Genomic DNA, 26,413 nt, shown 5'->3' with positions numbered 1-26,413 from the left:
AACGCTCCATTTTTCGACCTATTTAATTCCAAACGGGTTTCACCTGAAAATTCTTGCAGTGAAAAGTGCAGGTGAAAATGTGGAAATCAGCCTGTACCCCAAAAAATGCTAAACTAAGATAGGAAAACAGAAGAGAAGTGTATTAGAGATCACATTAGAGAGTTTTTGGGGACTTAAATTGTGTGAAATGGCTGTTATATGCATTTTTTTAAAAATGCAAAAAAATGATAGAAAGCAAGTTTTTTTGAGCAAAATAAATGCTCTCATTAAATTTGGGGTACATGAAAATGGGTATAAGTATATATTTGGGTCATTTTAGGGTACTTTAAAAAAAAAGTGGAAACAGACCGATTACTCCCATCTGCAAGCCTAAAAACACCTGTCCCACTCATAAAGCACCCCAATATACCTGTTAAATACCTTGAACCCCAATTTCCATCAATTTGTACTTTTTCACCCCAAAAATTACATGTCATTATTGGCCAATTAAAAATAATTAAAAACCTCAACGTCCCTAATTAGTCATTAAGGGGGGTGACCCAGGAGTTCTGTATCATATCCAAACATTTTTACCTTAAAATAGTGACTTTTCCCAACTTTTCACCTGCTTCAGAGTAGGTGAAGTGAAATTAGTGAAAAAATTATCACCGATAAACTTTCCAGGAAAATTGAATAGGCTGTAATTGCGTTTCTCGGGAAAAGTTCGATTTTTTTGCGCGAAAACCGGACTTTTCAAGCGAAAAGTCCATTATCGCTGCTAATTGAATATACCCCATTGTCTCATATATGTATTTACTGCTTCCCCTCCCCTCCCTCCCTTTTCTTCTTTCTGTACCCCTGTTTTGCATAACAAAAAAACCTGAATAAAAATTTTTGGCGTTAGAATACAGTGTCTCCACCCAATGCTAATGAAAATTACAGCTGGATTGTTTCTGGGCACAACAACAAAATTGCAGTCTCTGGATTGATACTATGGGGTATATTTACTAAGGTCCCGATTTTGTCCGAGATGCCGTTTTTTCTTCAAAGTGTCATCTCGGTAATTTACTAAGCAGAAATCACGGCAGTGATGAGGCCATTCGTATTTTTTTTGCAAGTCCAACAAAAAAAATACGAATGAATACACCATCGGTCAAAACGCGGCTGTTTAAGTATGAATCTCGGTAATTTACTAAGAAGTGCAAAGCAAAAAAACACTGCCGTGAAAAAATACAACTCGTAAAAAAGTGCTAAAAAAAAAAAAAAAACAGACCTGCTTTTTTGAGCCGTGATTGGATAGGCATGCACGGATCCATGAGATCCGTGCATGTATATCAGTGGGAAGGGGTGGGAAAGTGTTAATTTGTTGAAAAAAAATTGCGTGGGGTCCCCCCTCCTAAGCATAACCAGCCTCGGGCTCTTTGAGCCGATCCTGGTTGCAGAAATATGGGGGGAAAAATGACAGGGGTTCCCCCATATTTAAGCAACCAGCATCGGGCTCTGCGCCTGGTCCTGGTTCCAAAAATACGGGGGACAAAAAGCGTAGGGGTCCCCCGTATTTTTAAAACCAGCACCGGGCTCCACTAGCTGGACAGATAATGCCACAGCCGGGGGCCACTTTTATACAGTGCCCTGCGGCCATGGCATCAAATATCCAACTAGTCACCCCTGGCCGGGGTACCCTGGGGGAGTGGGGACCCCTTCAATCAAGGGGTCCCCCCCCAGCCACCCAAGGGCCAGGGGTGAAGCCCGAGGCTGTCCCCCCCATCCAATGGGCTGCGGATGGGGGGCTGATAGCCTTTTTGTAAAAGTGTAAGATATTGTTTTTAGTAGCAGTACTACAAGGCCCAGCAAGCCTCCCCCACATGCTGGTACTTGGAGAACCACAAGTACCAACATGCGGCGGAAAAACGGGCCCGCTGGTACCTGTAGTACTACTACTAAAAAAATACCCAAAAAAAGACAATACACACACACACACACACACACACACCTTGAAAGTAAAGTTTTATTACATCCATCCACACAAACATACATACATACTTACCTTATATTCACACGAGGGTCGGTCCTCTTCTCCAGTAGAATCCATGGGGTACCTGTTGAATAAATTATACTCACCAGATCCAGGGTACCAGGTTCCTCGGATAATCCTTTTGTAATCCACGTACTTGATTAAAAAAATAAAACTGATACCCGAGCCACGCACTGAAAGGGGACCCATGTTTTCACATGGGTCCCCTTTCCCCGAATGCCAGAAACCCACTCTGACTGATGTCTAAGTGGGTTTCTTCAGCCAATCAGGGAGCGCCACGTTGTAGCACCCTCCTGATCGGCTGTGTGCTCCTGTACTGACTGACAGGCGGCACACGGCAGTGTTACAATGTAGCGCCTATGCGCTCCATTGTAACCAATGGTGGGAACTTTGTGGTCAGCGGCGAGTTCACTTTTGGTCAACCGCTGAGCAGAAAGTTCCCACCATTGGTTACAATGGAGCGCATAGGCGCTACATTGTAACACTGCCGTGTGCCGCCTGTCAGTCAGTACAGGAGCACACAGCCGATCAGGAGGGTGCTACAACGTGGCGCTCCCTGATTGGCTGAAGAAACCCACTTAGACATCAGTCAGAGTGGGTTTCTGGCATTCGGGGAAAGGGGACCCATGTGAAAACATGGGTCCCCTTTCAGTGCGTGGCTCGGGTCTCCGTTTTATTTTTTTAATCAAGTACGTGGATTACAAAAGGATTATCCGAGGAGCCTGGTACCCTAGATCTGGTGAGTATAATTTATTCAACAGGTACCCCATGGATTCTACTGGAGAAGAGGACCGACCCTCGTGTGAACATAAGGTAAGTATGTATGTATGTTTGTGTGGATGGATGTAATAAAACTTTACTTTCAAGGTGTGTGTGTATTGTCTTTTTTGGGGTATTTTTTTAGTAGTAGTACTACTACTACTACTACTACTACAGGTACCAGCGGGCCCGTTTTTCCGCCGCATGTTGGTACTTGTGGTTCTCCAAGTACCAGCTTGCGGGGGAGGCTTGCTGGGACTTGTAGTACTGCTACTAAAAACAATATTCATAACTATCAACAAAGGCTATCAGCCCCCCATCCGCAGCCCATTGGATGGGGGGGGGGGGGACAGCCTCGGGCTTCACCCCTGGCCCTTGGGTGGCTGGGGGGGGACCCCTTGATTGAAGGGGTCCCCACTCCCCCAGGGTACCCCGGCCAGGGGTGACTAGTTGGATATTTGATGCCACGGCCGCAGGGCACGGTATAAAAGTGACCCCCGGCTGTGGCATTATCTGTCCAGCTAGTGGAGCCCGGTGCTTGTTTTAAAAATACGGGGGACCCCTACGCTTTTTGTCCCCTGTATTTTTGGAACCAGGACCAGGCGCAGAGCCCGATGCTGGTTGCTTAAATATGGGGGAACCCCTGTCCATTTTTTTCCCATATTTCTGCAACCAGGATCGGCTCAAAGAGCCCGAGGCTGGTTTGCCTTAGGAAGGGGGACCCCACGCAATTTTTTTTTTTACATTTAAACTTTTTTTTTTTTTTTTAAACAAAGTGCACAATGAAGCCCAGCACGGATCTCTCAGATCCGGCCGAGATTCATTGTATTAAAGTCGGCAGTGTTTTACAAGTCACTCACGTAAAACACTGCCTAAAAAAACGAATGACATCGAAAAACCCGAAAATGCAGAATACGGCAGCTTAGTAAATTAGTCGTAACAAATTCAAAAAGTTACAGTTTTACACTTTCGATGTCATTCGTGATTATTCTCCCACCAAATCGGGAGAGTTACGAATGTTAGTAAATATACCCAAAGTGTACAAAAATATGTATTTTAAGTAATAGTATTCTTCTAGGTAAAGAATGCAAAAGGACAATATATCCAGTAATATTGCTGCAAAAACAGGGGGGGGATGCTGGATTGATCAAATGCACAAGCTAAAATGCGACCTCTGTGAGGGATACAATGTGTTAAAAAAAACTAGTCTGTGTTTAAAAACAGAACTAGGAACGAAGGTAATAATGTAGCAAGTACAAAAATAGTATTCCTTAAACAGGCTAAGGATACTGGATATGTTTCTAAATCACAGCGCATGTGTAAGTAATCCCAACGTATATTACTAATTAGCATAGAATAAATACTAAGTAAGTGATGAGGTCAAGGAAAACACCTAGGATTCTTAAGATACAAAACGTATCAATTTTAAATGTGTAGCAAAAGACATGAACGCTGACTCAAACCAGCAGGAGCTAATAAGTGTCCAGTCAATGTGGGTCTCAGACTGATCATGACGGGTAAGAGAGAAATAGATATCACCCGCGATGGTTGTCAGGACAAGGTGACCCCTTCCACCACGCTGAGGTCCGTTCCGAATGGTGAAAGAGGAGTGCACGGCGGCGCCGGCCCGGCAACCCCAGGCAGGTACAGGAACACGTCCGCTGCTCAGCTCAAACGGAGTGATATCGGAAGAAGCACAGGACCATCGCAGGAGAGGGAAAGAAGGACATCCGATGCTCCGGTCATCCCAAACGAAAACTGTCAGTAGAGGCACAGGACATGGGTGGGTAGGAAGAACGTCCGCTACTGCAGTCAGCCAGGACAAAGGTGAAGTCGGAAGACGCGTCTCACCCGTCCGCTGGGCTTGATCACTTCCTATTGTGGGCTAGGTCCCTGCAGGCTTTTAACGTAAATGAAGCAGGTTCAGATCCAATCAGTGAAAGGGTGTGTCCCTTAATTGGCTGCTGATATCCTAGGATTCTGATGATCTTAATAGCCAGGGAAATGTTTGCGATCAAGGCTTGACAGGGGGACCCATAAATGATATCATATAAAAGAAAAATGCAAGAAAAAAAATGTTAAAACACAACCAAAATAAAGAGTATATATTTGTATGTTTATATATAATTATATATATACACTAAGTACTGTTTGCTTACAATTAAGTGATAGCAATAGCTAAATTTGTTATTGGTGCAGAAATTTAAACGACGCACAGAGAATATCAGTAAAAATGTCTCCTCAGAGAGGGATCATAAAATTACAGGTGTTTTGTGATTACTCAAATGAAATAATCGTATATATTAAGATTTTGGAAACAATGAAAAAATGGGTAGTTGGAGTACATAGAGTACTTTAATTGAATATCAAACAGGTAAGACTAATTAGTAATGCAGCATAGTGTTAAATGGCCTTAATAGAATTATGGAAAAGGGGTAGAAAAGAAATAAAACAGAACAGGGTGTACCCAATAGAATGGGAATAGATTGATAAATAGGTGTCAGGTCTATATTGCCTAATTATTAGAAGCTCATAATTTAGAAAAAATGAGAAAGAGTGAATATCCAGCGATGTGGGAAGGGGAGGGGAGGGGGGGGGGGGGGGAGGAAAGAAAAATAAATAAAGAAATGTAACTGCGGCCTCTATATTCATACTACAGTAAACCAAGTGTGTTCTACCATTAGAGTGGGCTGGAGTATGGGTACTGCCTGTATAAAATGTGCCTACCTGTGGACACGTGCTACCTTTCAAAATATGTGTAGGTTAGAAGAAAAAAAGGGGGGGGGGGGTGTAAATCAGTGATGAGTGGTGTGCTGGGAAATTGCACAAAAACAGATGGATAAGTTTTAGGAGGTGATAGAAATAATGATAGGAGGTATGATAATGGCGTGGTGATACTATGTGTGTGAGGAAAATGGATTATAAAGAATGTGATAAAGGGTGGTGTCTGGTTTATATAAAGAAGATAGGGGGGTGTCCTATGTAAGGGTTAAAAATGCAAAATTATGAATGTGGGTAGAGTATTATAGGGGGGGGAGGTTTGTTACGGTGAACCCAGGGAGGGGTGGAAAGAGGGAAGAAAGGAGAAAGGAAGAGGGGGAAATGGGTTTTTTTTTTGTAACGATTATGGTAAGGCTGAAATGAGCCTATGAGTAGGGTAAGTATTTACAAAAATACACTGTAATTAATATACTCATTATGGCCTGATGGTTTGAAGCCTCCCAATTTGAAGGTCCATTCACTTTCTTTCTTAATCAATTCTTTGCTCAGGTCTCCCCCGCGTATGCCTAAATGGACTCTATCGAGACCAAATGCACGCATCTCACAAGGAGAGTCTTGATGTTGGACATGGAAGTGTCTGGCTACTGATGTCAATTTTTTGCCTTTCAGCAAGTCTGATGATGCATTTCTGATAGCTCCCATATGTTCAAAAATTCTGGTTTTGAACTTCCTCGTGGTCATACCAATATAGCGTTGATCACAGCTACAGATTAGACAGTAAACCATTCCTTGAGTGTCGCAATTGAAAAAATTTCGTATTGGGATATCTCGTCCCAATCTGTCTCTGACTTGATTTGTTATCAAAATCTGAGGGCAAGCGTTGCATTGTCCACAGGGATAAGACCCTGTTATATTTCTTGGTTTGGTAGGATCTCGTGAAAAGTGGCTCTGAACCAGCATATCCTTCATATTGTTCGATCTTCTCCAACTCATTTGGATTGTAGAATCCAATAGGGGTGATAAGTCTGCATCAAGATATAAGACTGGTAGGTGTTTTTGGATTGCATTTCTTATTTGGCACCATTCTGGGCAAAAGGTACCCACGAATCTAATTTGTGAGTCATCCCCTTTATCCTTTGATTTGTCTTGAAAGATCAAAGTGTCTCTTTTGGTTTTGAGAACAGACTTTTGAGCTCTCTTCAGGGCACGTTTGCTGTAGCCCCGAGCTTGTAATCGTGTGGCAAGTTCCTGACTTTTCTGTTTGTACACTGTATCTTCTGTACAATTGCGCCTAAGTCTGAGAAATTCCCCTTTGGGGATATTCTCGATGGTCGGTGGAAAGTGTGAGCTTGTCTGATGTAGGATACTGTTAGTGGCTGTATCTTTACGATAAAGCTCTGTGGCCAGCGTTCCGTTGTCTGTCTTATAAATGTTGAGATCTAAGAAGGATACCTCATTCTTGCTTATTGTGTGGGTCAAAAAGATGTTAAGATTATTGTCATTCAGACGATTTATGAAGTCAAGTAGACGCTGTTCATCACATAAATAAGACAGACAACGTAACGTTGGCCACAGAGCTTTATCGTAAAGATACAGCCACTAACAGTATCCTACATCAGACAAGCTCACACTTTCCACCGACCATCGAGAATATCCCCAAAGGGATACTTATTAGCTCCTGCTGGTTTGAGTCAGCGTTCATGTCTTTTGCTACACATATAAAATTGATACGTTTTGTATCTTAAGAATCCTAAGTGTTTTCCTTGACCTCATCACTTACTTAGTATTTATTCTATGCTAATTAGTAATATATGTTGGGGTTACTTACACATGCACTGTGATTTAGAAACATATCCAGTATCCTTAGCCTGTTTAAGGAATACTATTTTTGTACTTGCTACATTATTACCTTCGTTCCTAGTTCTGTTTTTAAACACAGACTAGTTTTTTGAACACATTGTATCCCTCACAGAGGTTGCATTTTAGCTTGTGCATTTGATCAATCCAGCATTCCCCCCTTTTTTTGCAGCAATATTACTGGATATATTGTCTTTTTGCATTCTTTACCTAGAAGAATACTATTACTTAAAATACAGGTTGAGTATCCCTTATCCAAAATGCTTGGGACCAGAGGTATTTTGGATATGGGATTTTTCCGTATTTTGGAATAATTGCATACCATAATGAGATATAATGGCGATGGGACCTAAATCTAAGCACAGAATGCATTTATGTTACATATACACCTTATACACACAGCCTGAAGGTCATTTTAGCCAATATCTTTTTATAACTTTGTGCATTAAACAAAGTGTGTTTACATTCACACAATTCATTTATGTTTCATATACACCTTATACACACAGCCTGAAGGTCATTTAATACAATATTTTTAATAACTTTGTGTATAAAACAAAGTTTGTGTACATTGAGCCATCAGAAAGCAAAAGTTTCACTATCTCACTCTCACTCAAAAAAGTTTGTATTTCGGAATATTCCGTATTTCGGAATATTTGGATATGGGATACTCAACCTGTACATCTTTTTGTACACTTAGTATCAATCCAGAGACTGCAATTTTGTTGTTGTGCCCAGAAACAATCCAGCTGTAATTTTCATTAGCATTGGGTGGATACACTGTTTCTATACCTGATTAATTCAAGCATAGAGATCACATTTTGCCTTATATTTTACAACAATCCAGCATCCTTATCCAGTGGGATTATTACTATTTGGCTTCATTTCAGCAACTGCATTAGACTGTATATTTGTATATATGCATAACTACGATTAGTCCATCTGGACATATGCTTTTTGGTAATAACCTGGATTACTTCATCAGTATAGGTACCCTTGTGTACTCCTCTTTTTTGTTTCTATCTATACTTAATTTCATGGACTCTCACCACTGATTCAGGGTCATATCCCTGTCTAACATTGGCAGCAGATCCATCTATTTTCCTCTATTGGTTAATTTCTGTCACTTTGCTTTGATACTATGTAATTCGTGAACTCTCATCAGTGATTCCAGAGCTTCCAATTACCGTCTACTTTTTCTACTATCATACCACATTGGAAATGCCCAAAGCTGTCCGAACTTGGAAGCTAATCAGTGTTGGGCTGGGTCAGTACTCAAGTGGGTGACCATTGAGGAAGACTCAGTGTAGTAGAGCACGCATTGGTCCCACATGCTCAGTGTCTAACACTGACAGCAGATTCACTCTGCCATCTTATGTCTTTCTGCTCTCTTTTCTACTAATAATTACAATTAATATTGAGGCTTTATATATTATTATTTATTTTGGCACCAATATAGGACAGGGTTTCATTTTGTTATTAGAACGTACCACTTAATATCCAAGTTAATAATTTACTGCATTCAGATCTAATGCCGCCAACCAGGACTTTATTATCATTATCATATCAACAATTTCGCTAATTGTTTATATTGTTCCTTACTGTTTTTTCTCTCATTAACCACTAAGTATCTTAATTTTGTGATAATAAAAATTGATTTTAAATATCATATCTTATCTTGCTTAGTCTATACATTGTTTAAAGTTAAGAGTGCACCCAAAAAAAGAGTCTTCTTTTCTCCCTGTTGTTAACAGTTTAAATGGTATCAGAACAAAGGGATTCACCTTTACAGGATAGGAGGGGACAGAACTAGGTTATAAGGTGATGTTTGGTATCCAGCTGTAGGGTATATTAAGGGCAATATTCCGGTGATGGTTTGCAGAAGAACGCACGCTCCTGTGAATAGTTATGCGCAGGAGCAGAATATAAATATTAACTGTATTCACTGTACATTTGGTATGCGGCGGGAACCCAGAGGAGACCACCTGCAAGTGCACCTGGAACAGACATCGCCCACCTATTCAAACCAACCTATGACCTCTCCCATACTGTAAATGACCATCCCTGTGTCCAATGGACATAGAGATTACAGTATCCATTGTGTTAGGTTTTGGACTATTGTATAAAAGAGCCAGCTGCATGCCCGGTCAGACACAGACTCTGAGGGTCATCTGCCTTGATGACTGAGGACCAGACTGGGAAGCGCAGGCGAAACCAAAACGTATGTACCATTGATTGTAGCCATTATTCTATTGTATTTTATTGTATTGTTATTGTAACCCCCTTTCAGTAATTATATGTTGGTGTGTCGGAACCCGGCATTTTAAATACAATCTGGTGCCGTGTCTCCTTTCCCTGCTAAGGTAATAAGTGTATTTCAGCCACATGTGCAGCTGCTAAGTGCTCACAGTGTATCTTTGTGTGTGTACACACTGGGTGTACTTTGTACGGCCAGCGCGGTGTTTGTATGCAAAGTACGTACATGGTACGGGGCATTTGTACGCTAATGGTGTAAAAAGTACGTAGGCTAAGGATTGATTACAGCGGCCGCAGCGGCTCCATTTAAAGTGTATTGAATGTCTTTTTAAAGTGTTGCTTTTAGTCCTGTACGTAAACCAACGTTTACAATTGGGGACTCGATCTGGTTTTCACATGCTCACAGCCTAACAGGTCATAGCAGACTTAATCTATCAGCAAAGGGTGGAAAGTTATCCTACATAACCTTTTCCTGGTCGGTGGATGTTCTGAAAACCCTATTTGTGTGCTGTTAGATTGTGTCTGCTCTGTCTGGTCTGCAGAGGTGCTGATAGAACCAGTAAAACAGGAAAAAAGCTATTTAAAAATCTGTGATTTTTTTGGCGCCAAAAGCGTACACAAAGAGCACTGATACTTTCAGGGCCAGTGCAAGGTTTTTCGGCACCCTAGGCAAAACTACAGCAGCTCCCCCCCCCCGCCTCTTCCCAGTCCGTCAGGTGAAAGTATAGAGGTAGCTTCTTATAAGTTCCGCTCCAAACCACTTGACCTTCAATTCCTCCTCTCTGTACAGTCCACACATATCCTGACATATTTTGTCTTTTTTCACTTTCACATCCTCCTGACCCTTGGTCAACATCACTGTGTAAAATAGTCTCACCCCCACACTATAAAATATATTTAATGAATTTCTCACCCTCAATGACCGCAGTGCTGACTTGTGGGTCCGAGCTCGGTCAGGCAGATTCAGAATCCGATTCCAGTCTCCCGAGTCCCACTCATCGTCGCCTTCTTGCGGTATGAGATGTCAGTTTGTTATTGTTATTTGAAATTGTAAAGTGCAACGGAATTTGCTGCGCTATATAAGAAACTGTTAATAAATAAATAAATAAATAACAATGTCTCATCCACAGTGCCAGTAGCACACGGTCATCTACCAATCACTGGTCCCGCCAGAAGGGGAGAACAAGCAGCACTGCTTGTTTATAGACACAGCTGCGCGAGTCGGAGATTATTCTACTTCTCTCCCAGCCAGTGTTAGATTAAGGCTTGTAGGGGTCCAAGACAACCAAGTTGTGGGAGACCCCACTAATAACATTGATGTGAAACCACATTACCCCCCCACCCGCATAATAGTTATACCCCTTTTCCACTATCTCAAAAAACATGGGTAAATGCACGGGGGTGCGCATTTACCTGTGTTTTTTGCTATTGGAAAAGGGTCAACCCGGATCAAGTGATCCGGGAATCCTTCTCAGGTAGCTTACCGGGTTGAACACGAGTTCAACCCGGTAAGCTGTACAGTGTAAACGGGAGCCGTGTCGATGCGACACGGCTCCCGTTCACAGTCTATGGAAGGGCGGCGCTTGGAGCACAAATGTCAGGCTCCCGACTGTGACCCGTGCTTTAGAGGTGGAAAAGGGATATTAGAGGTACATTGGGGCGGTGGGTGCCACAGACGCATGCCCCGCACACCGCCGGCCAGAGACAGAGCAGGGAGCCGCTGGGTGAGGGCACGGAATCGCCTACATGCTTCTTCTTCACACGTGACTAACCTGGGCAGTGTGAGGAGCTCATCGGCATCCAAAGAGGGGGGTAGAATGGGGACACAACTAAATGTTGTGCTCTGATTTTATTTGCAGTGCTGGTAGCTGATTCGGGAGATATTGTGTTAGGGCCCCAAGACGACTGTCCCTGTTGACCTTTTTATAATCTAGCCCTGGTCCCAGATATAGATATATTGTGTTACATATATTGGGAGTGCTGTCTATTTGGAATTATATACATATATATATATATATATATATATATATATATATATATATTTATTTATTAGCAGTTTCTTATAAAGCGCAGCATATTCCGTTGCGCTTTATATCCACACACATAAACCCAGAGCCTAATATTGAAATGTAGTTGGTAACAGAAAAAAACATTTAATACAGCCTGTCTTTTTCTTTGCTGTCGGCAAAGACAGGCAGTGATGATGACACATGCACAGGACAGAGAGAGCCTGCACATTCCTCTCTGTCTGTGCTGTAAACAAACATAACTTCAAGACTCACATGGATCCCGATTCCTTCTTTCATGCAGCCTGCGTGCCCAGCTAGTCACGGAGCCGCAGGCTGCATACACTAGATAAGTTACTTCTGGGCAGCTGGTCCATTCATTGGTCGGCAGCCACAATCACTGCGTGCGAAGCCAGCGGCTGTCAGCATACAAGTGGGGAGCAGGGAGCACTGTACCGCAGATCAGATCTGTTATAGAGATCAGATCCGATCTGTTGTGGATGGCCCATTCAGATGGGGTGGTGGGGCAGCAATCATGAAGGGTGCGTGGGGGGGGGCTAAGAATATGCGGAATAGCAATCGCAGAGCGGGCCAGGGGGTGTAACATGCGGGATGAGTGAGAGAGGGTGGGAGAGACCGTGCTGTTGTGGTGCGGGGCGGCAACATGCCGGGTGCGATTGCGGGGGCGGGGGGGGGGGGGGCAGGGGATGGAGAGAGACTCAGGGAGTATTGCAGAGGGAGTAGTGGCAGTGCAGCTATAATAAGAGTTGGATTATTACCAGCACGCATGCTGCTTAGCTGATGGGGTACATTGACTCAGGGCGGAATGTACTAAGCTCTCCGGCCGCGGAATCTCCCTTCTCTGCGCTCCAGTTGTCTTCTCCATGGTAACTGCTCTCCTCCCACTGGCCAGTGCTGCCCTTCGCTCCCTGTAGTTTCCGCCTCACATGATTTCATCCATCTCCCATAGGAGGTTCAGTGTCCCTTCGCTGGCTCCATATGCACCAACGTACGGATCCGTTAACCACCCCTTCTTCTTAAATGGTACACCTGTCCTGTACCTAGCAGCAGCCTTGTAATTCCCATTCTCAATTGCAGAGTCCTGAGTGGCCGCGGCAGCGAGGATGTGGAATAAGTGAGTTTATTACAGCGAGGGGGAGAGGAGAAAACTACAGGGAGCAAAGGGCAGCGCCGGCCAGTGGGAGGAGAGCAGTTACCATGGAGAAGACAACGGTAGCACAGAGAGGGGAGATTCTGCAGCAGGACAGCTTAGAACAATCCGCCCTCACACTGTTAGTGCTGGCTGATGGGAAGTGATGGGCGGCTGCAGCATCCTTGCTCCTCGTCTCTTAGGGAATGGAAGGAGCACACAGCTAAGGGCATAATAAAGGAAGCGTTCATCGGAAGTGTGCAGGGCCGCCCTCCAGTGGCCGGCGCCCATAGGCAGCTGCCTAAAGCTGCCTAGTGGTGGCGCCAGCCCTGGATACTTTGCATACCCTCTCACATTGTTGCTGCAAGATTCATATTGCTAGATTCATTTAGATCTGTGTGAAATCGGATACATTTGTTGCTATATAGGTAAATTTGAAATAAAAGTATTTAAGGAAGTAAATATAAAGCACAACACGCAGGTCTTGCACAGTCGTTAAAGGTTACACAGAACAAGCTGTTGTGCTTGTGAGCGATTATAGTTAGCATTGCTCACATTTATAGAGGTTGTGGGATTTGTTTTATTGCGGACGCACGGTTTTGTACACGTGGCTCGGACAAAGTACAGGACCGCGCACGCAGCGTAACAGACACGCACGGTCGCGTGTTTACGCAAAGTGCGTAAGAGTGCGGATGCCAAGTACAAATTACACGATAATTTTGTTCAGTTAAAAGGTGGGACAGTAGCCATGCTACAATAGCACAAAATTATCTGGTTTCAAAAGCAGATTAGTATAAGAATTTTGTTTAAACTGCATTGCCTCTGGGGAAAAGCTGCCCACCAGAACGAGTGAAAATTTTATGTACAGAAAAATAAGGTGTATTTGAGTGAGTGAAAGCGGAGTGAGTTGAGCTGAACCCAGGAACTAGGTGGTCTAGGTGATATTCTGGAGTGGTAACACTGGGTTAGTAGAGGCCCGGTGGCGTAGGGTCCGCTACCTTGCGTGATTAGAACTAGGTGGTCTAGGTGATCTGAAGTGGTCTAGGTGTCCCATACAACTAGGTGATCTCTAGGTGTTTCAGGTGGTCTACAGCAATCCTAGGGCATATAGATAACGAGTATCTATAGGCTGTGAGATTGCATCGCATGTCCGTGTGTTCTACACAGCACAACGTGATACCATTGTGTCATAGGCGCTGTGGAAAAGCATACGCAGACGTGATTGTATAGATAAATGGGTTTTTCTTTGATAACGTCGGGAAATCTCCCTGGTGGGCGTCCACTGGAAAGGGTGAAGAATAGTTATCCAATTTCTCTGTTTTTCACCCTACAAAAATTCCAGTAGAAAGATATCGAAAAGGAATTTTTTCGCTGCCTCTCTCAGGAAAATATTCCAACAGAACCTCCACCGAGAGAAATCACGGTGCTGTAAGGTCTGATAGGAGCCCTAAGTTGGGTACATCGCAATCCACTATCAACAGTGTATCGTAGTACTGGCCAGCGTGGGCGAGAGTTGGTGAAAGCGCTCTAAGAACTTTCACCGTCTACTTGCATTGAGTATTTTGGTGTTTGTGGGAATTTTTTTTAGTTATTAAGAAGACCCACAAATATGGGAGCCAGTTGCTCAAGTGAGAGACGTTTGTGTAAGGTTCAGGCTGAAGAAGAAAGACCAAAAGGGTCAGCAAGGTTTATCATGTGTGAAAAATATGGTTCACACACGGAAGTAATTTGCAATGAGTGGGTACGTATGACTGACAAAGATAGGGTATCATTCCCTAAGGTGGGCAGCTTTGAGCCAGAGGTATTACAGAACTTAAGGATAAGGATATGTCTGATAAAATCCAGAAAACAAAGGATTAGACATACAGATTGCTTAAATCTATGGCAGCAAGAGGGGGATGTGCAAAGGGAATTAGCTCGCAAAGCAGGTGTTAGGTTCCTGGTGCTCAGAACAAGGGAGATGTTCATGAAGTGAGTCCAGAGCACCAGGACGTAACGCTGGGAAAGGGGAATGGAAAGGGAATAGCCCCTGGCGCCCTAACTCTGTTGTCTCACCCGTGCTATCGGAAATCCCTTGCGAGACTATGGTTTCTTGAGCCCTTGGCAGCCACGTTTGAAGGGCGGATTATGTCTGCCCAACTCCGGTGCCCCCCGGTCTTAATGAGAGACAAAGGGAAATCCGAGGCAGAATGATAACAAGAGGACCTTTAACTAAGCAAACAGGCCAGGGGCTACAAGCTAACTAAAAACCTAAAGTATGTGCGGCGAAACCGCCAAAGGAAAAGAATAACAAAGGAAATGCTGATCACACGCCGACACAATACCTTTGTGTACCGGCGGTGACAGCATAAGCAGAACCCTCTGCAAAACACCAGGGACAGAAACAATAATGGAATACAGCGGCCTAGGCCAACGGACGCGGGAGAGCCGCTACTCACGGAACCGGTATGAATACTGGCAAACGGACAGGAACTTCTAATGCTGCCGACACCGACTCTCAGAACTGGAGGACAGGCAGAATCCCAAACGACAGACCGGTAGACACCAGGAAGCCAGAAGACTTGACCAGGGACAGGCAAAGCCACTGGAACTCAGGGCAGGAACGCCTCACAGCAGGACACGGGATCAGACACAGGAATCAACACAGGAAGCAGCTAGTCAGACACTGCTATACAGGAGCTCAGGGACTGGCAGGAACCAGGTCAGAGTTCAAGCAGACTGCAAACCAAGGAATATCACCAGCGTCTGTGAATTGCAGTCAGCCAGCATATAACAGGAGGCCTAATTAATAATCCCATGCAGCTGCCCTGTTGCATGATTCCAAACTGACAAGATGCAATTAGCAGCCAGGTGAGGCTGAACACATGGGAACAAGCTGCAATTACACAGACTCACCAGCGGCAGCAGACAAGAGTATTCTAAAACAGAGCAACAGGAAATCCTGGCATGCAAGATAACTTTATAAACATAAAATAGGAATGAACCACTACCTGTGGTTCATAACAGTATCCCCTCCTTAAGGGTGAGCTCCGAGCACCCCATGACACCCACGGGGAACATAAACAGAAGTATAACATGAAATACAGAACAAAACTGCAAAACAGGAATGAGCCACAGCCGTGGCTCATAACATTACCCCCCCCCCCCCCCCTTGAGGAGGGGTCAAAAGACCCCAAAATTCAGACTATCCAGAACAAGGGATATAAAAAAAAAAAAAACCTGACACACTGGTCTAACAGACAAGAAAACAAAAAACAAGCTGTAGCAACAACTTGTAACAGTGCCCTCCCCTTGATGGTGGCCACTGGACACCAGACAAGGGAAAAAAAAATCTCTTTTTTTTTTTTTTATCAAGGCAAGAGTCCAAAATTATTTCTTTTTCTTCTTCTTCTTCTTCTTCTTTTTACAAAGCTCTTTAGGTCTGACCAAGGTAATTCCCCAAACATTGTCTGAACTGATGGTACCACCCAGCAAGGCTGCGTTCAAATCAGAGACAGGTCTCTTACCCTTGGGAGCTGAACTTTCTGGTAAAGTACTATTATTAGAAGAAGAAGTCAAAAAAGCACATCCTGCAGTCAAAACAACGGGCTGGGACTCTTGTGCCGAGTTTACAGTATTTGGTGGACTCTCAGCAGACAAGACGGGTGACTTAGAGGAACCTGAACCAATTTCTTTGGAACCGTATCTTTTAACAATTGCATCACAGAATGCTAGGGGATCCTGAAGAATGGGATCTTCAGCTTTCATTAGGCTGGTCGCCCACTCAGAAGGCTCTCCTCTAAAAGAATAAATCAGATAGAGCCCAAGGTTTTCTGAAGTGATGCCCAGAAATGGTCTAGACAACATAATAGTGTAATAGTGTTTGAAAAGCGCCAGAAATTGGGCGAAGTCCCCATCAAAGGTTATGGATGTTGAGATATCAGAGTCAGGATCTGTTTCCTTCTCATCTGACTGACTGGAGTGCTTTGCTAGGACCTGGTCACTATTGACCTTACTCGAGGCTGAGACTCTCTGAACCCCACCCGGGGCTGAGACTTTCTGAACCCCACCCGGGGCAGTGACTTTCTGAACCCCACCCGGGGCAGTGACTTTCTGAACCCCACCCGGGGCAGTGACTTTCTGAACCCCACCCGGGGCAGTGGCCTCCGGGAACCCCGCTGGGGCAGTGGCCTCCGAGAACCCCGCTGGGGCAGTGGCCTCCGAGAACCCCGCTGGGGCAGTGGCCTCCGAGAACCCCGCTGGGGCAGTGGCCTTCGAGAACCCCGCTGGGGCAGTGGCCTCCGAGAACCCCGCTGGGGCCAGCACCTCGGATTCTTTTACTGGGACCGGGCCGTTGGCCTCCCTGACTGGGATCGGGCCATCGGCCTCCCTCTCTGAGTCGATAATTATCGAAAGTTCTCCCGGGACTATGACTTCCGGGACTTTTGCTGAAGCAATAACGTTCAGATCCTCCACTAATGCTATGCTTCTTAAGTTCTTTCCTGGGGAAGCGACTTCTAGACCCTTCTTTGGGGCTGCGTCTCTCGAGACCCCACTTGGGGATATTACTTTAAAGATCCCTTCTGGGGTTTTGCTTTTCGAGTTCCCCTCAAAAACTATGGTTTTAGAGACCCTTTCTAGGGTTGCGCTTTTCAAGTCCCTACCTGGGGTAACAGCTTCTGAGACCCCTTCCGGTATGGACACCTGAACTATAATATTTGATGTCCCTCTATAAGCTAGGGCATCGGGTACCGCTCCAGCACTCTGGGCATCGGGTACCGCTCCAGCACTCTGGGCATCGGGTACCGCTCCAGCACTCTGGGCATCGGGTACCGCTCCAGCACTCTGGGCTACGGGCACCGCACCAAGAACCTGGGCTACGGGCACCACTCCAGGACCCTGGGCTACGGGCACCACTCCAGGACCCTGGGCTACGGGCACCACTCCAGGACCCTGGGCTACGGGCACCACTCCAGGACCCTGGGCTACGGGCACCACTCCAGGACCCTGGGCTACGGGCACCACTCCAGGACCCTGGGCATCGGGCACCACTCCAGGAACCTGGGCATCGGGCACCACTCCAGGAACCTGGGCATCGGGCACCACTCCAGGGACTTGCAACTCCGCTTCCACAGGAACCTCAAGAGAGGAGAGAAACATTCTCTTTTGATTCCTGAATCTATAATGGGGCTCCCTTGCCCAAGGACCCCAATTATAGGACAGAGAGCTTTTTTGTGTGGGTTGTGTGACAAGTACCTCTGCCACAGTAGAGACAGGAGTAGGTCTTGTATCATGACTCAACTTGGCCAGAGGGCAAGACTCGTCACCACACTTTGGCTTGCGCAACTCACAGGTCTGCAGATAATGGCCTAAACCCCCACAATATAGGCATAAGTTTAAGTTTCTGCGACGCAGACGCTCCTCTTCTGAGAGCCTGGGCCGCACAAAACTTTTAAACCTTTTCTCTTCAATTAAACCAGAGGATTCTCTTGTCACCATACTGTGAACAAGAGTCTCTTTAGAGATAGATGTACTCTCAACGACTTCTGGCAAAATGAGCAAGATTTTAGTCAGAAGGTTTTGCAGTTGCTTTAGGGATTGCTGCAAAACTTCTAGTCGCTCTGGTCTCAAAGCACTGAATACAGAGTTCAGGGCTGCGAGAGATGCCTGCAGGGCTTGCATAGTAGACATAGGAGGATTTAAAACTAGACAAGTCAAGACAAGACAAGGCAAGACAAGGCAAGGCAAGGCAAGACTAAATTTTGCTAAACAAAACAAGACTTTTTTTTTTTTTTTTAAACACCGGACTGGATTCTAAACACCGGACTGGATTCTAAACACCGGACTGGATTCTAAACACTGAATTCTAGACAGGACTGGATTCTAAACACCGGATTGGATTCTGCACACTGAATTCTAGACAAGACTGGATTCTAAACACCGGATTGGATTCTGCACACTGAATTCTAGACAAGACTGGATTCTAGACTAGACACTGGACTGGGCCAAAAAAGAAAAAAAAAGTTTTATTTCTTTTCTGTGGTATGGCTGGTGATAATGTTAGGTTCCTGGTGCTCAGAACAAGGGAGATGTTCATGAAGTGAGTCCAGAGCACCAGGACGTAACGCTGGGAAAGGGGAATGGAAAGGGAATAGCCCCTGGCGCCCTAATGTCACGAACCGGTCTCTCACCTTTGCGGGTTCTGGGGTTCATCCGTTGCCAGTGCGGTTGCTCGCGGTGCTGTGCGCCCGTGTGGGGACACGGCGTGATCAATGGCACAGGTAATGCAGAGTCTGGGAACTGTGAGTGCGGGGACCAAATGGCCTAAGGCACTGCGGTGTGTCTGCTGTATAGGAGGTGGCCATGTTGGAGACCAAATAGCTAATACTGAGCACTTGTGAAAACACCTGTGGGCAGGTGTAAGCCAATCCCGTGCTTGTGCTGCCTTTAAGTAGGCTGGGATTATGTCACTCTGGGCCAGTGCTTTGTTGTATCAAAGCTGTGCTCTAGCTCTGAACTCTCTCTGTGCATTCCTGTGTGATTCCCGTGGTCCAGATATCGCCTCCGTTCCCAGAGGTCCGTTTTGCAGCCTTCACTGCCAAAGATCTACCGGCTCTCCATTGTGCTATCAGTCAATTGCACACCTATTGGAAATACTCGGATTCCCAGTGTCCTGCATGAGGTTACCCTGTCTGTCTGCCTATCATACAAAGTCTGGAGGATTCCAATTCCCTCAGCTGTTCGTTTGTTCAACTCTGCATTTAACCCATTCATCACCTTGCCATCTACTACAGTTTCACAGTGATCTCCGGAACCCGCAAGTAACCCAATTCAGTACTTTTTCTATGTTGTCATTACAAGGATAATTCTTCACAGTCTCTCAGTTAACTCTTAAAACTCCATTGCAAATTCTTACAGTTAATTCTCCATGTCTGCATTAACCAGTTAAACACAATCTGCAGTTCAGCATCAAAGCCTGTTTATATTTGGACAATTCAACATTTATTCTTCAGCTTGTTTTTGCATATGTTTCCATGAACATTTATTTTATTTATTTCTGAGTTTTCTCTTGCATATTATTTCTGTCATTCCTGCAATACTTCAGTATAATGATGATTAGCAACTAGTCATTTAACTCCTTACCGAATTGTTACTTTAATAAATATATGAAACGGAACTTCCTTCGTCCTCCCTGTTTTCTTCATACCCCAGCACCTACACCTGAGGTTGGTTCCAGGTTAACGGATTCACAAAAACACCCGGACCTGACAGTAAGCACTGGCCACATGGATCCGTCAAGTGACCAATTCGCAGGAGGCGGTGCTACGTCAAATATCCTTTCCCGTCTGGAAAACCAGGAGTCTATACAGACACAAATAGTGCAGTTTATGCAAACTATGGCAGACCGTTTAGAGACTCTTCATACAGCAATTAAAACGTCTCAAGTCCAGATTCCAACTCCGGTTGTCCCAGTTACCACTACAGCTTCTCCTGTGATGCTGCCTACGTCCCGCTTGCAGTTACCCTCTCCGAGTAAGTTTGACGGAACTCCAAAACTTTGCAGGGGATTCCTGAATCAATGCGAGATCCAGTTCGAACTGATGTCCGCCAGTTTCCCATCAGCTCGTTCTAAGGTCGCATATATTATTGCCCTCCTCTCCGGTCAGGCTCTGGAGTGGGCATCACCATTATGGGAGAGAGGTGATCCTATCCTCTCTAATTACAAAGAGTTTGTATCTTCTTTCCGGAGAATCTTTGACGAACCCGGCAGGACCACCTCAGCATCTTTGGAGATTCTCCGTCTACGTCAAGGTTTACGTCCTGTCAATCAATATATTGTTCAGTTTCGCACGTTGTCTTCAGAGTTAAACTGGAATGAGGAGGCCCTGATCGCCGCGTTTTGGAATGGACTTTCTGAGAGAATCAAGGACGATTTAACTATCCGGGATGTGCCAACTAAACTGGATGAATTGATTTCTCTCTGTAACAAACTTGACCTACGCTACAGGGAGCGATGTTTAGAGAAATCCAGGGCAGAGCGATCCAGTCCACGTTATCATCCTAGGCCTCGACAAGATTCTTCATCACAGTCTCCGGTAACGACAGACGAACCTATGCAGATTGGGCGCTCTCGCCTCACAGAAGAGGAACGACTTCGTCGTCGACAGGGTAACCTCTGCATGTACTGTGGGTCCTCTGAACACTTAGTTAAATTCTGCAAACTCCGACCGGGAAACTCTCGCTCCTAGCTTATTCAAGAGAGGTTAAGCTAGGAGTTACTCTAGAATCACGTTCTGGGGAAGAGCCGACTTTGTCTATTCAATTAGAAGTTCCAAGTTCTACAGTGAAAGTTTCAGCTCTCCTAGATTCTGGGGCAGCCGAGAACTTCATCTCCTCAGCCTTTGTCATGCGGTCTAAAGTTCAAACCATGCCTCTGGAAGCAGCAGTTGCCGTTACAGCAGTGGATGGAAGTCGAATTCCAGATGGTATAATTACTCATCGAACCGTATGTCTCAAGATGAAAGTTGGTGTGCTCCATTCCGAATACCTCTCCTTCTACGTGATTCCCAAAGCCTCTCAAGATGTGATACTTGGTTTACCTTGGCTGCAGAAACATAACCCTCAACTTAATTGGCAAACCATGGAAGTCCTTTCATGGGGTAAATCTTGTACCAAGGACTGTTTAGCCTCAGTTGTACCTCTCCGGTCAATCAGCCTTCCCGACCTACCTCCGGTGTATCAATCCTTTGCGGATGTTTTCAGTAAACAAGCAGCAGACTCTCTACCTCCTCATCGCGAATGGGACTGCCCAATTGTCCTGGTTCCGGGTAAAACACCTCCTAGGGGACGAATTTATCCGCTATCCATCCCAGAGACGCAAGCTATGTCTGATTATATACAAGAAAATCTAACCAAAGGATTTATCAGACCATCTTCTTCACCTGCAGGAGCCGGATTCTTTTTCGTTAAGAAGAAGGACGGTGGGTTACGACCATGCATAGATTACCGTGGACTCAATGAGATCACTGTGAAAAACAAGTATCCATTACCCTTAATTCCAGAATTATTTGACCGGGTAAAAGGAGCTACTGTGTTTACAAAACTGGATCTCCGAGGGGCCTACAATTTAATCCGCATCCGAGAAGGGGACGAGTGGAAAACTGCTTTTAATACCCGGGATGGGCATTACGAATACCTTGTAATGCCTTTCGGTCTTTGTAATGCACCTGCAGTTTTTCAAAGCTATGTGAATGAACTTTTTCGTGATCTTCTCTACAAGTGTCTAGTAGTGTACCTGGATGATATCCTAATATTCTCTAGGGATATAAAGTCTCACCGTCACCAAGTTAAAGAGGTACTGACACGTCTGAGGAAAAATCAACTTTATTGTAAGTTAGAGAAGTGCACTTTTGAAGTATCTTCCATACCGTTCCTTGGTTACATCATTTCTGGATCAGAGCTATGTATGGATCCCGGTAAGGTACAAGCTATCCGAGATTGGTCCACTCCTACAACTCTCAAGGGGATTCAGCGATTTCTCGGCTTTGCTAATTTCTATAGGAGATTCATTAAGAATTATTCTACGTTAGCTGCTCCCATCACAGCCCTAACTCGTAAGGGAGCAAATCCAACGAACTGGTCTTCAGAAGCAATCAAAGCCTTCTCTGATTTAAAGCAAGCCTTTGTGTCAGCCCCCATTCTTCGACAGCCTGATCTGAATCGTCCCTTTCTACTAGAGGTGGATGCATCTACAGAAGCAGTAGGAGCTGTGTTGTCACAAGTCTTTGAAGATAAAAAGGTCCATCCCTGCGGATATTTCTCCCGTAAGTTCCTCCCGGCAGAACGTAATTATGCAATCGGTGAGCAAGAGTTACTTGCCATCAAGTTGGCATTTGAGGAGTGGAGATACCTTCTAGAAGGAGCTCAACATCGCATTACAGTTTATACTGATCATAAGAATCTTCTGTATCTGCAGTCAGCTCAGTGTTTGAATCCACGACAAGCTCGATGGGCGCTTTTCTTCTCACGATTTGATTTCAAACTCACCTATCGTCCAGGGTCTCAGAACAAAAAGGCAGATGCCCTTTCCCGGTCCTTTGCTTCTTCTGAATTAAATGATGCTACCACGAATCAAGCCATTGTGAATCCTAGGTCCTTTTTAATGACTCGAACCTCTCCAGTTCCTCCGCCTGGCAAGACCTTTGTCGCCACAAGTCTTCGAAAACGGCTGCTTACCTGGGCTCACTCCTCTTCCTTCATGGGTCATCCTGGGGTTCTAAAGACTCTCAAGTTTATTCAACAGTCTTATTGGTGGCCACGTCTCAAAGCCGATGTCCAAGAGTTTATAGCAGCATGTCCTAAATGTGCCCAACATAAGAGTCCAAGAAGTTCTCCACCAGGTTTGTTACATCCACTATCCATACCCAAACAACCATGGACTCATATCTCAATGGATTTCGTGACCGATCTACCTCCATCAAAAGGGCGAAATACCATTTGGGTGATAGTGGATCGATTTTCGAAAATGGCACATTTCATTCCATTAACTGGGTTACCATCTGCCCCTTTACTAGCCAGATTGTTCATCTCTGAAATCTTCAAGTTGCATGGCCTTCCTCGAGAAATTGTTTCTGATCGGGGAACACAGTTTGTGGCCAAGTTTTGGAGGTCGCTTTGTTCATCTTTAAATGTCAAGTTGAACTTTTCTTCTGCATATCATCCTCAGACAGATGGACAAACTGAGAGAGTCAACCAAGACCTTGAAACATTTCTCCGGCTATATATATCATCCTCACAGGATGACTGGGTTGACTACCTTCCATTGGCAGAATTTGCTCATAATAATCTCTTCCATTCATCTTCAGAATCTACGCCCTTTTATATTAACTTCGGCTTTCATCCTCGTGTGCCAGAGTTTCATCCATTGCCAGCCCTAGAGGTCCCAGCGGCAGATCAAGAGCTTCAACGTCTATCTAGCATCTGGAGTTGTGTACGTAAGTCCTTGGTCAAAACTTCCGCTCGTTATAAATCTTTTGCAGATAGAAAACGTAAAGCTGTACCGAATTACAAAGTGGGAGACCAAGTTTGGATTTCTACGCGCAATCTCAAGTTCAAAGTTCCTTCTAAGAAATTTGCTCCCAGGTTTATTGGTCCATTTCCCATTGTAAAGGTACTCAACCCTGTGTCATACAAAGTCAAGCTGCCTCCGTCTTTGAGAATTCCTAACGCCTTTCATACATCTTTACTGAAGCCTTTGATTCTCAATAAGTTCCGTACTACCCAGTCCAAATCTCCTAAAGTTCACTCTTTGCAGAATGAGGAATTTGAAGTTAAAGAGATTGTGGACTCACGTTCCCGATATGGACGTTTACAGTTTCTGGTCGACTGGAAGGGTTACGGCCCGGAGGAGAGATCCTGGGTTTTCTCTGAAGATGTTCATGCTCCAAGACTGGTACAGAAATACTTCTCCAAAAATCCTGACAAGGTTCAAAGGTGTTCGGAGACCACCCGTAGAAGAGGGGGTACTGTCACGAACCGGTCTCTCACCTTTGCGGGTTCTGGGGTTCATCCGTTGCCAGTGCGGTTGCTCGCGGTGCTGTGCGCCCGTGTGGGGACACGGCGTGATCAATGGCACAGGTAATGCAGAGTCTGGGAACTGTGAGTGCGGGGACCAAATGGCCTAAGGCACTGCGGTGTGTCTGCTGTATAGGAGGTGGCCATGTTGGAGACCAAATAGCTAATACTGAGCACTTGTGAAAACACCTGTGGGCAGGTGTAAGCCAATCCCGTGCTTGTGCTGCCTTTAAGTAGGCTGGGATTATGTCACTCTGGGCCAGTGCTTTGTTGTATCAAAGCTGTGCTCTAGCTCTGAACTCTCTCCGTGCATTCCTGTGTGATTCCCGTGGTCCAGATATCGCCTCCGTTCCCAGAGGTCCGTTTTGCAGCCTTCACTGCCAAAGATCTACCGGCTCTCCATTGTGCTATCAGTCAATTGCACACCTATTGGAAATACTCGGATTCCCAGTGTCCTGCATGAGGTTACCCTGTCTGTCTGCCTATCATACAAAGTCTGGAGGATTCCAATTCCCTCAGCTGTTCGTTTGTTCAACTCTGCATTTAACCCATTCATCACCTTGCCATCTACTACAGTTTCACAGTGATCTCCGGAACCCGCAAGTAACCCAATTCAGTACTTTTTCTATGTTGTCATTACAAGGATAATTCTTCACAGTCTCTCAGTTAACTCTTAAAACTCCATTGCAAATTCTTACAGTTAATTCTCCATGTCTGCATTAACCAGTTAAACACAATCTGCAGTTCAGCATCAAAGCCTGTTTATATTTGGACAATTCAACATTTATTCTTCAGCTTGTTTTTGCATATGTTTCCATGAACATTTATTTTATTTATTTCTGAGTTTTCTCTTGCATATTATTTCTGTCATTCCTGCAATACTTCAGTATAATGATGATTAGCAACTAGTCATTTAACTCCTTACCGAATTGTTACTTTAATAAATATATGAAACGGAACTTCCTTCGTCCTCCCTGTTTTCTTCATACCCCAGCACCTACACCTGAGGTTGGTTCCAGGTTAACGGATTCACAAAAACACCCGGACCTGACACCTAACTCTGTTGTCTCACCCGAGCTATCGGAAATCCCTTGCAAGACTATGGTTTCTTGAGCCCTTGGCAGCCACGTTTGAAGGGCGGATTATGTCTGCCCAACTCCGGTGCCCCCCGGTCTTAATGAGAGACAAAGGGAAATCCGAGGCAGAATGATAACAAGAGGACCTCTAACTAAGCAAACAGGCCAGGGGCTAGAAGCTAACTAAAAACCTAAAGTATGTGCGGAGAAACCGCCAAAGGAAAAGAACAACAAAGGAAATGCTGATCACACGCCGACACAATACCTTTGTGTACCGGCGGTGACAGCATAAGCAGAACCCTCTGCAAAACACCAGGGACAGAAACAATAATGGAATACAGCGGCCTAGGCCAACGGACGCGGGAGAGCCGCTACTCACGGAACCGGTATGAATACTGGCAAACGGACAGGAACTTCTAATGCTGCCGACACCGACTCTCAGAACTGGAGGACAGGCAGAATCCCAAACGACAGACCGGTAGACACCAGGAAGCCAGAAGACTTGACCAGGGACAGGCAAAGCCACTGGAACTCAGGGCAGGAACGCCTCACAGCAGGACACGGGATCAGACACAGGAATCAACACAGGAAGCAGCTAGTCAGACACTGCTATACAGGAGCTCAGGGACTGGCAGGAACCAGGTCAGAGTTCAAGCAGACTGCAAACCAAGGAATATCACCAGCGTCTGTGAATTGCAGTCAGCCAGCATATAACAGAGAGGCCTAATTAATAATCCCATGCAGCTGCCCTGTTGCATGATTCCAAACTGACAAGATGCAATTAGCAGCCAGGTGAGGCTGAACACATGGGAACAAGCTGCAATTACACAGACTCACCAGCGGCAGCAGACAAGAGTATTCTAAAACAGAGCAACAGGAAATCCTGGCATGCAAGACAACTTTATAAACATAAAATAGGAATGAACCACTACCTGTGGTTCATAACAGTATCCCCTCCTTAAGGGTGAGCTCCGAGCACCCCATGACACCCACGGGGAACATAAACAGAAGTATAACATGA

At 45.1% G+C, this 26,413-nt stretch overlaps 1 pseudogene; it reads left to right on the top strand.

Moving 5' to 3' along the window:
• The first annotated feature begins 8,548 nt into the window (after positions 1-8,548).
• Positions 8,549-8,667, top strand: LOC135052359 (5S ribosomal RNA; annotated as a pseudogene).
• Positions 8,668-26,413: the final 17,746 nt, after the last annotated feature.

This window comes from Pseudophryne corroboree, chromosome 2, assembly GCF_028390025.1.
Source record: "Pseudophryne corroboree isolate aPseCor3 chromosome 2, aPseCor3.hap2, whole genome shotgun sequence".
In the NCBI taxonomy this organism is placed as follows: domain Eukaryota; kingdom Metazoa; phylum Chordata; class Amphibia; order Anura; family Myobatrachidae; genus Pseudophryne; species Pseudophryne corroboree.
The sequence above is the reverse complement of the archived record's forward strand: the minus strand, read 5'-3'. Positions and strand labels throughout refer to the sequence as shown.